We start from the raw sequence: 10,357 nt of genomic DNA, 5'->3' as shown, positions 1-10,357 counted from the left end.
AAAGTGAAACGATGTCAGTAAGAGAAAAAGAAGCAAGACTCAGAGAGGCCAATCGCCTCTCCATGGAGAGGGTATGGAGACTGCAAGTCCAGAGGGAAGCCCAGGGCCCAATATTCACAAGACACTTGGTGCAAGTGGAGTAAACACTGACTCCCGACGACTCACCGTTTAGACGGCTCGATGACACAAGGCTTTTCGTTCAGCAAGAGATGAACACGCTTCCTCTCGCTTGCTATTAGACCATGGACAGTTCTTGTTTCAGAAATAAAAAATGTTACTTGTGGTATGGCTGCTTGTGTTGAAGATTTCACCTTCTCTAAAAATGAATTTGGAAAAGTTCTCAGATTATCCACCTGGTTCTCTCATTGACAACTCCACAGATCAGAACAATGGGTAAACTTTGGTTCCACTCCTGCCTCCTCTGAAACACTGGTGGGTGACTCCAGCCTCCCTAGCATGACTCTACCCTGAGTGCACAACAGGGGCCCTGACTCCCCATTACAGGCCCTGACTCCCCATTACGGGGCCCGGCTCCCCATTACAGCCCATCCTTAGAATCACTTCTGACACAACTGTCTTGAGACATCCCAATAAAAAATCCCATGGGATCAATGCATTCATTCTAAGAGTCCTACCACACTACACAGAGCAGATCAGGGTTCTACCTACCCTAGCTGTCTCTGAACATAACCCCCACTGATTGTTGGAAATAATGACTTAGCCACATGCTACAAAATATTATTTCTGTGACTGTAACTTCTTAGGAAAATGTAGTTAGAATTAAAACAAAAATTATTGTGAGGGAAGAGTCCTCAAAGTGTTCCACTAAACTGTAGGTGAGCTAAAAAAAGCCTGTGGGCGAATTGCCAGAGTATTCATGATAAAACCTACATGATCTTACCAGCACACTAGAATCAACTTGGGAGCATTAAAAAATAGGAGTTCTCGGACCTCAGCTCAGAGCAATTGAATTAAAAGCTCTGGGGGTGAGGCCCAGGCATCTGTGTTTAGTGAAGTGCTCCTGAAGACTCAAAGGCACAGGAAGGGCTGAAGGCCCCAGCAGGAAGCAGAGAAACAGAAAATCCGAACACAGCTCGGGTGTGTGAGTCTGAGCCCAAACACCCATGGGCTGACTGGGAATTACAGATCACTTAGAAAATGAAGTCTTTGTGTAATCTGGGAAGATGAATTTTCTGTGAAGATTATTAGGGTTATTTCAAAGCAAATATTCCACCTATTTAACAATATGAGCTATTCTTAGTCATGTCGTGATTACACTTCCATGCAAATAATTCATATGCTGTTTAAACTTTGGCTGGGTGAGGTGGCTCACGCCTGTAATCCTACGGTTTTGGGAGGCTGAGGGGGAGGATTGCTTGAGCCCAGGAGTCTGAGGCCAGTCTGGACAACATAGTGTGACTTCATCTCTACAAAAAAATTTTAAAAATTAGCCTGGTGTGATGGCTCACTCCTGTAGTCCCAGCTACTCGGGAGGCTGAGGCAGAACGGCTTGACCCTGGAGGCAGAGCTGCCATTTTAAGCAAATGACTGAGCCTATTTTTTTTTTATTATACTTTAAGTTCTAGGGTACTTAAATGTTAGACCTAAAACCATAAAATCTCTAGAAGAAAACTTAGGCAATACCATTCAGGACATAGGCATGGACAAGGACTTCATGACTAAAACACCAAAAGCAATGGCAACAAAAGCCAAAATTGACAAATGGGATCTAATTAACTAAAGAGCTTCTGCACAGCAAAAGAAACTACCATCAGAGTGAACAGACAACCTACAGAATGGGAGAAATTTTTTACAATCTACCCATCTGACAAAGGGCTAATATCCAGAATCTACAAAGAACTTAAACAAATTTACAACAAAAAATCAACCCCATCAAAAAGTGGGTGAAGGATATGAACAGGCTGAGCCTATTTTAATCTCAGTTTGCTGACCCAATGTAGAAAGGCCTGCATGGCACCTTTGCTTCTGTGTAAATAAGTGTGCAGCGGGGCACCTTATTTTCTTCTTATATTGCTTCCATAGCATCGGCCCTTTCTGGCCCCTGATCACTTTCTCCTGATGGCTTGTCTTTAGCCCTCCTTCTGTGGCTGTGATTTTGGGCTTCCCAGGTATTTTCTAGGACTGGCTTTACGGTTGCTGATGTTCACACTGCATCCTCCAGGTCTATGGTTGTGATAATGTTTTACATAACTAGTAGACTAACATTGTTAAAGATCAATATACTAAAATATATGAAGAATACATACAGAAAATACATAATTTCTTCTCTCAAGTTTTCTTTAATGCAGTCGGGGTTATACAATGCAATTGAAAGGAAATGATACAACTAGAGCTTAAGTTCCACATGAATTAAACACGGGAAGTCAGGAAAGGGGAACACGAGCTGTGGGCTAAAGAGATTATGGAAGACACCAAAGAAAGGTCGGAACTCTGGTTCTCTGTTGCTGTGTAGCAAAGCACCTCAAAGTCTTGAGGCTCGAACACCTTATTATTAACCCTCACAGTCTGGAGATTGAGCAGGCTTGGTGCGGGTGTCGAACTTGGGGTCTCTGGAGCATTTGGGTCTCATAGTTCCTGCCTCTGAATTCCCTGGAATGCTGGTCTGGGTCGGCCCTCCAAGGTGCCCAGCTCAAGTCCTGGCAGCTGATGCTGGCTCCCACAGGGGCGCAGGTGGGACCGTCCACTGCAGGTCCACGTTGCCTCTCAATCAGTGGCTTCCCAGAGCCCAGCAGCTGCTTCTAAGAGCAATAGACCCAGAAGCAGAAAGTGGATGCTGGCCAAGCCCAGAAACTGGCACAGGATCTCTCCTTCCTTATGTTACTAACTATGCCTCCTTCATGCCCAGATTTAAGGGGAGGGCACACAGCCCCCACTGCCCCATGGTGACAATGCCAGAAAAGCCCCATGGCGACAATGCCAGAAAATGCTTGGCCATCTTTAGTCAACCTTAGTGCACTTGAAGGTAGTGGAAATGAAATCTGGGTGTTAGGAGGGAGTGTTCCCAGAGAGGACACCCTCTGCAGGGGGAGCTAGGAAGAGGGGACAGGCTGTTTCCAGTGTGCTTGGGACAGCAGGGTGGCTGGGGTGTAAGTTCCATTTTGCTAAAAGCATTGAACACCATGGTGAAGAGTAGGTGAGTGGAGTGCTTCCCAAACTATCCGTGGTAAAGGGCAGATTTTCCCTCAGTCCATCATTGATCGGTGTCTTTGAAAACCAGGATGAAAATGATTTACTAGAGAAATAAAGTTAAAAAGGCATCAAATGTAAGCCTAGCTGTTTTCTTATTATTACATACGATGGACGTAAGACTGTTCTGTTAAATAGCTATAAAGGTTTCTAAATGTACTCTCAACATCTGCATTTTTTGGGTTTGCTGTTGGCTGGCAGCAAACATCTTGTCTTGAAGACGGGCTATAGACCATGGACCATCCTTTGAGTCACAGCTGGAAGAGCCAGACCCTAGAACTTCAAAGTGAGAATAATTACTTTAATTTTCAGGGGTTATGGGCATGTTTGTTTCTATTTGTTTATTTTTCTCCTACTCACATTGGATTATAAGATCCTTGAGGGAAAGAATACATTCTGACTTTTAAAACTTCCTAAAATAGCTTATCTGTGCAAGGCTGTTAAAAAGAAAAGGTCTTTACTTCAACAACACAGTGGAATTTCTTCCTGCAATGCAAGAAGTTTCAAAATATGCAAATCTATAAGTGTGGTAAGCTATATTAACAGAATGAGAGACAAAAATCACACAATCAACTCATTAGATGCACAGAAAGCATTTGACAAAATTCATGATAAAATTTATGTAAAATCAGTCAACAAAAAGATATGGAAAGCATCCACCATCACACAATAAAGGCCTTATATGTGGAGCCCATAGCTGACATCATACTCAATGGCAAAAAATTGAGAGCTTTTTCTCTAAGATCAGGAACAAGACAAGGATGCCTGCAGTCACCACTCTATTCAGCATACTACTGGAGGTCCTAGCTGGGGCAATTAGGCAAGTGAGAGAAATAAAGGACATCCAAATAGGAAATGAAGAAGTGAAATTGCTGCTGTTTGCTGATGACATGATCTTATGTATAGAAAACCATAAAGATCCACCAAAAAACTGTTAAAACTAATAAAGGAATAAAGTTGCATGACACAAAATCAATACACAAAAAAGCAGTAACATCCTTGTACACTAACAATAGAATATCTGAAAAAGAAATAAAAAACAATAGTTTCAGAATTAAAATACTTACAAATACATGTTATCAAGGAAGTAAAAGACCTGTACATTTAAAACTGTAAAACAGAGATGAAGTAAATTAAAGAGGACACCAGAAAATGGAAAGATATTCTATGTTCATGGATTGGAAGGATAAATACTGTTAAAATGTCCATTCTACCCAAAGCAATCTATAGATTCAATGCAATTCCTATCAAAATTCCAATTTCTTTTTTTTTTTATTTGTTTTGAGATGGAGTCTTGCTCTGTTGCCCAGGCTGGAGTGCGGTGGCACAATCTCAGCTCACTGCAAGCTCCGCCTCCTGAGTTCATGCCATTCTCCAGCCTCAGCCTCCTGAGTAGCTGGGACTACAGGTGCCCACCAACATGCTCAGCTAATTTTTTGTTTTTGTATTTTTAGTAGAGATGGGGTTTCACCATGTTAACCAGGATGGTCTGATCTCGTGATCTGCCTGCCTTGGCCTCCCAAAGTACTGGGATTGTAAGCGTGAGCCACTGCACCTGGCCCCAGTTTCATTTTTTACAGAAATAGAAAAACAATCCCAGAATTCATATGCAACCACACACAAACACACACACAAAAAAATAGCCAAGGCAATCTTGAGCAAAATGAACAGAGCTGAAGAGATCACACTACCTGATTACAAACTATATTACAAAGCTATAGTAATTTTAAACACATAGTACTGACATACAAATAAACACATCGACAAATGGAACAGAATAGAGAGCCCAGAAATGAACCCAAGCATTTATAGCCAACTGAGTTTTGACAAAGATGCCAAGAACATGCATTGGGAAAAGGACATTCTCTTCAATAAAGGTGTTGGGAAAATTAGATATCCACATGCAGGTAAGTGTACATTTCACACAATTCACAAAACTCAACTCAAAATGAATTCTAGATCTAAACATAAGACCAGATACTGTAAAATCACTAGAACAAAGTGCAGGTGAAAAACTGCGTGACATTTGCCTAGGCAATTTTTGGATTGGACTCCAAAAGCTCAAGCAACAAAAGCAAACAAACAAACAAACAAAAAACAAATGGAATGACATCAAATTAAAACGTGTCTGCACAACAAATGAAACAACTAACATATTAAAGAGACAACCTGGCCAGGGGCGGTGGCTCACGCCTGTAATGCCAGCACTTTGGGAGGCCAAGGTGGGCTGATCACAAGGTCAGGAGTTCGAGATCAGCCTGACCAACACGGTGAAACCCCGTCTCTACTAAAAATACAAAAATTAGCCAGATGTGGTGGCACATGCCTGTAATCCCAGCTACTCCGGAGGCTGAGGCAGGAGAATCGATTGAACCTGGGAGGTGGAGTTTGCAGTGAGCCAAGATCGTGCCACTGCACTCCAGCCTGAGTGACAGAGCGAGACTCCATCTCAAAAAAAAAAGAAAAGAAAAGAAAAGAAAATCTACAGATTGAGCGAAAATATTTGCAAGCCATATATCTGATAAGAGATTAATGCAACACAACTTAAAAATGAACAGAAGACTTGACTAGACATTTCTTTTTTAAAAAGACACGCAGATAGGCTAAAGATATATGAAAAAATATTCAACATCACTAATCCTTAAGGAAGTGCAAGTCAAAACCATACGAAGAGATAGTCTCACATCCGTTACAACGGCTAATGCTGGAAAGATGAACAACAAGTGTTAGTGAGGATATGGAGAAAAGGGAAGCCTCGTGCACTGTTGGTGGGAATATAAATTAGCACGTCATTAGGAAAACTGTATAGAAATTCCTTTAAAAGTTAAACATAGAACTACCATGTGATCCAGCCATCCCACTTGTAGTTATACATCCAAAGCATCTGAAATCTGTATGTAGAAGAGTTATCTGCACGTCCACGTTTATGGCAGCATTATGCGCAATAGCCAAGCCATGAAGTTAATCTAAGTGCCCATCAATGGATGAATTGGTGAAGAAAAAGCGGTGTATAAATACACAATGGAATAACATTTCGCCTTAAAATGAAAGTCATTTTGTGATTTGCAACAATACGAATGAACCCAGAGGACATTACGCTAAGTGAAATAAGCTAGGCACAGAAAGACAAGTATTGTACGTTCTCACTCAGATGTGGAATCTCAAATAATTGAGCTCCTAGAAGTACAAAGTAGAGAGATGGTTGCCAGACACTGTGGTCTGAGAGAAAGAGAGATGATTGCGGAAGGACACAATGTTTTAGCAACTTAGAGAAATAAATTCCTTGAGATCTCTTGCCCAGATCTCAAGAAATTTGGTGACTATAGATAAGACTAGAGTATTGTATACATAGAACATCACTTTGTGCTCCATAAATATACGCAATTGTAATTTGTCAATTTACAATAAAAATATATTTTTGCTATTTTCTGTGAGATGACAGTCTTGCTAATAAATTCTTGGGAGGATTTGAAGCTGCCATGCATTGATTCACGGCAGTTTTCTGAGGAAAAAGTAATATTGAGAAACATAATCATCTTGAAGTCCAAAATCATGTTTGTGCCTGGAAAGTCAAGGTAGAAATCTCCTTTTCCTTACGTGCTCTATTACCTGGTTGTCTTTCACTTACATTAATGCAGCTGAAGGTTTGGGAACATTTTTGTATTAAATGTGTCACTTATGCAACAATAAGTTTTCATGCCCTAAAAAAATGCAAAAGTCTTGAAAATAATAAGCACAACAGACAGAAGGTGTGTGAATCAGTTTCTTTTAGTGCAAAAACAAAGAGGCCTCAAGTACAACATACCGTGTGTGTGGTAAGATCTTTCCTTTTGAAGGATAAACAAATTACCACAGTGTGTATCTCTGGGAGTTAGAAGGGGGAGAGGCTGGGAGTCGCCACACCCACCAGGTTCCATCCTTTTCAGTTGCTCCATTTTTTCCTTGTGTATCATAACACTTGGAGGAAGTCCCTCACTCAAGCCCAACTTCTTCCATAAGAAATATCGAGGTAGACCTCATTTATATGAACAAGTATTTAAACTTCGCACTTTACTTGGAGTTTAGAAATTTAGAATTACACACACAGTTCCAGCGTGGCTTTCGCCCAGTACATTGCATGTGTTATTTTCTCTACCTGTGCCAATTGCTACTGCACCGGTGAGCATAGATGGACGGTGGAGCCGTTGCCCCCTTAGCTCATGTGAGTGTTTCGTGAGGATGACCCTACCTGATTCTGGAAATGAGCATCCGAACAATAATTTTATACAAGCTTAGTGTTCTGTTTCCTCCTTCCCACACCCTTCCTCTCACCATCCCTTTACTCCAAACACATTTGAGTTAAGATTGGGAGCTGACCTCCCCACTTCCTGCAGAGCTGACAGGATGGCGGCTGCTGCAGGCCACCCACCTGCCTGGGACAGAGCACCAGCAGCAGGAGGGAGGCACCGGCCATCACAGGGGGCCTCCCCTACGCGGCAAAGCGAGGCAAATCAGCATTGTGAACTGCGTGTTCAAACACCTGTTTCCTCTGCTTTTGGCAGCTCCGTGAGGAAACTCCTCTCAGTCTTGACCCAGGAGAGTGCCAGAATATCGTAGGCACTTAATTAATGTTTGCTGAACGAATGCATAAATTCATCCCCACTGGTTCAACGGTGCAGACCTTCTCTTTGTGATCTGGGGTCCTTTTGAGCACTGGGCTGGGCCGAGTGACTGCTTTCCCCCCATCGTAGCCCCTCTGAGGGTTCGGCTGTGCTTTCGTCTGTGCCATGATTGCGAGAGCATCTGACCCATTGCAGGAGGCCAGGAAGCATCACATGAGTGAATAAAGGAAGGTACACATATACAGAGAGGCGTACATGCACATACATGTGGGCATATGGGAAAAATGAATATTTACATGCAGACATGCAAACTAATCCACAGGGAAGAGTCTTAGTTTGTGTGCCTTCAGCATCTTGGCCTGTACCCCGCTGCCTTCCCACTATTCTGGGAGTTTGGGGAGAAATTTGCTGAGACCTGCTCCTTTGGGGATGTCTGGATCTAGCAGTTTGCTGTCACGTGGTAGGGCTTACAGAGATGTGTTTCTGGAAAGAAGAAAAACAGAGCCTACGAATTCTTTCCTCATCATCGGGGTATCTGTCCTCCTGCTCAACCTCTTCCTCCTCCTCCTCCATCTCTTCCTGTTCTTCCTCGAACATTTTTATAGTGGTAAAATACACATAACATAAATTTACCATTTTAACCGTTTTTAAGCGTGCATTTTACTGGCATTCAGTACATTCACATTTTTATGTAACCATCATCACTGTCTATCTCCAGAACTCTTCCATCTTCCCAAACCCAAACCCTGTCCCCACTAAACACTCTCCTCCCGTTCCCCCTTTGCTCATCCCCTGGCACCTGCCACTCGCTTTCTGTCTCTGTGACTTTGGTTACACTCAGGATGTCACGTTAGGGGAACAATGTGTATGCGCCCTGTGTCGGGCTCACTGCACTCAGCACCATGCCCTCAGGCTCCTCCGAGCCGAGGCACGGGTGGGAATTCCCTTTCTGTTTAAGCTGAATGGCACCTCCTTGCATGGATCTACTACATTCCTTTGTTTTTCATTCATCCATTGCTGGACTTTTAGGTTGTTTCTGCCTTTTGGCTGTTGTGAACAATTCTGCTCTGAACATCAGTGTACAATGATTTGTTCAAGTCCCTACTTTCAATTTCTTTGAGTATATACCCAAAAGTGAAACTGTGGGGCCATATGGCGAATTCTACCCTTAACTTGTTGAGGAACCATGATACAATTTTCCTCACTGGAAACACATTCCCACTAGCAATGTGCACGTGTTCTAATTTCTCCACATTCTCTCCAACACTAGTTATTTTCTGTTTGTTTTGTTTTATAATGCCCATCCTAATGGGTGTGAGATGGTGTCTCATCGTAGTTTTGATTTGCATTTCCCTGATGAGAGAGATGGAGCCTGTTTTCATGTTTATCATCCATTTGTGCATCCTCTTGGAGAAAGCCCCTTCATGTCCTTAGTCCTTTTCTAATTGAGTGTTTTTTTTGTTTTTGTTTTTCTTTTTTTTTTTTGCTGTTGCGTTCTATGAGTTCTTTATACATTCTGGATATTAATTTTGTATCAGATATATGATTTGCTAATATTTTCTCCCTTTCTGTGCCTTTTTCCTCTCTTGGTAGTGTCTTTTGGTGCACACATTTTTTAATTTCAATGAACTCCAATTTTTTCTTTCTTTGTCTCTGATGTTAGTGTCCTATTTAAGAAATCGTTGCCAAAACCAATGTCATGAAGCTTTTGTCTCTGATGTTAGTGTCATATTTAAGAAATCATTGCCAAACCCAATGTCATGAAGCTTTTGTCTCTGATGTTAGTGTCATATTTAAGAAATTGTTGCCAAACCCAATGTTACGAAGCTTTCCTACGATGTTTTCTTCTAAGAGTTTTATAGTCTTAGCTCTTACATTCAGTGTTTGATCTGGGCTCCTCTTGACCATGAGGTCACATTTATTCTCCTAGCGTCTTATCAGTGACACTGTGTTTTATAGAATCTGCTTTAGTGCTAGATGAATAGCTAATAGAACAGGGTCAGCCCCAAATTTCAGGCTATCCAACTCCACTAGCTTGACTACAGCTGCGAATATCTCCCCAGAATAAACTTTACCTTCCTTTGTTGATGTGCAGAGCAAGGAAGGCAGTGCTTGCTATTTTGCACTTTTTTTTTCTTAGCTAATTTTGAAATACAAAACCATTTATTCTTCTGAATCTCTTCAAAACACTGATAACATCAACAGACAGTGTTAAATGGTAAAATTGCTCACCAAGGTATGTGTGGTGGCTTTTGCTGCGGTGTCCTTGCTCTGATGCTCTTTGAAGCATGCAGGGCATATTAAAGGTCTTCCTGGTGTATTAAGAAGAACAGCTACGGGACAAGGGGGCTATTTACTAGTGACGGGGGATATTGCCATACGTTTGCCCTGCTGGTGCCATTTGTCTAAAATATCCTTGTTCCAATCCCATGCACAGAAGGCTCAAGCTGACTGTTCTTTGGGAGAGAACGCTACGTTGCAATAATGCTTAATTTGGGAAAAACTGCGTTATGAATCAAGCACTGAGCAGTATGTGGGACATTTGGTTT

The sequence above is a fragment of the Hylobates moloch genome, unplaced genomic scaffold, assembly GCF_009828535.3.
Source record: "Hylobates moloch isolate HMO894 unplaced genomic scaffold, HMol_V3 SCAFFOLD_5, whole genome shotgun sequence".
NCBI lineage: Eukaryota > Metazoa > Chordata > Mammalia > Primates > Hylobatidae > Hylobates > Hylobates moloch.
This window is presented reverse-complemented; position numbering follows the sequence as displayed.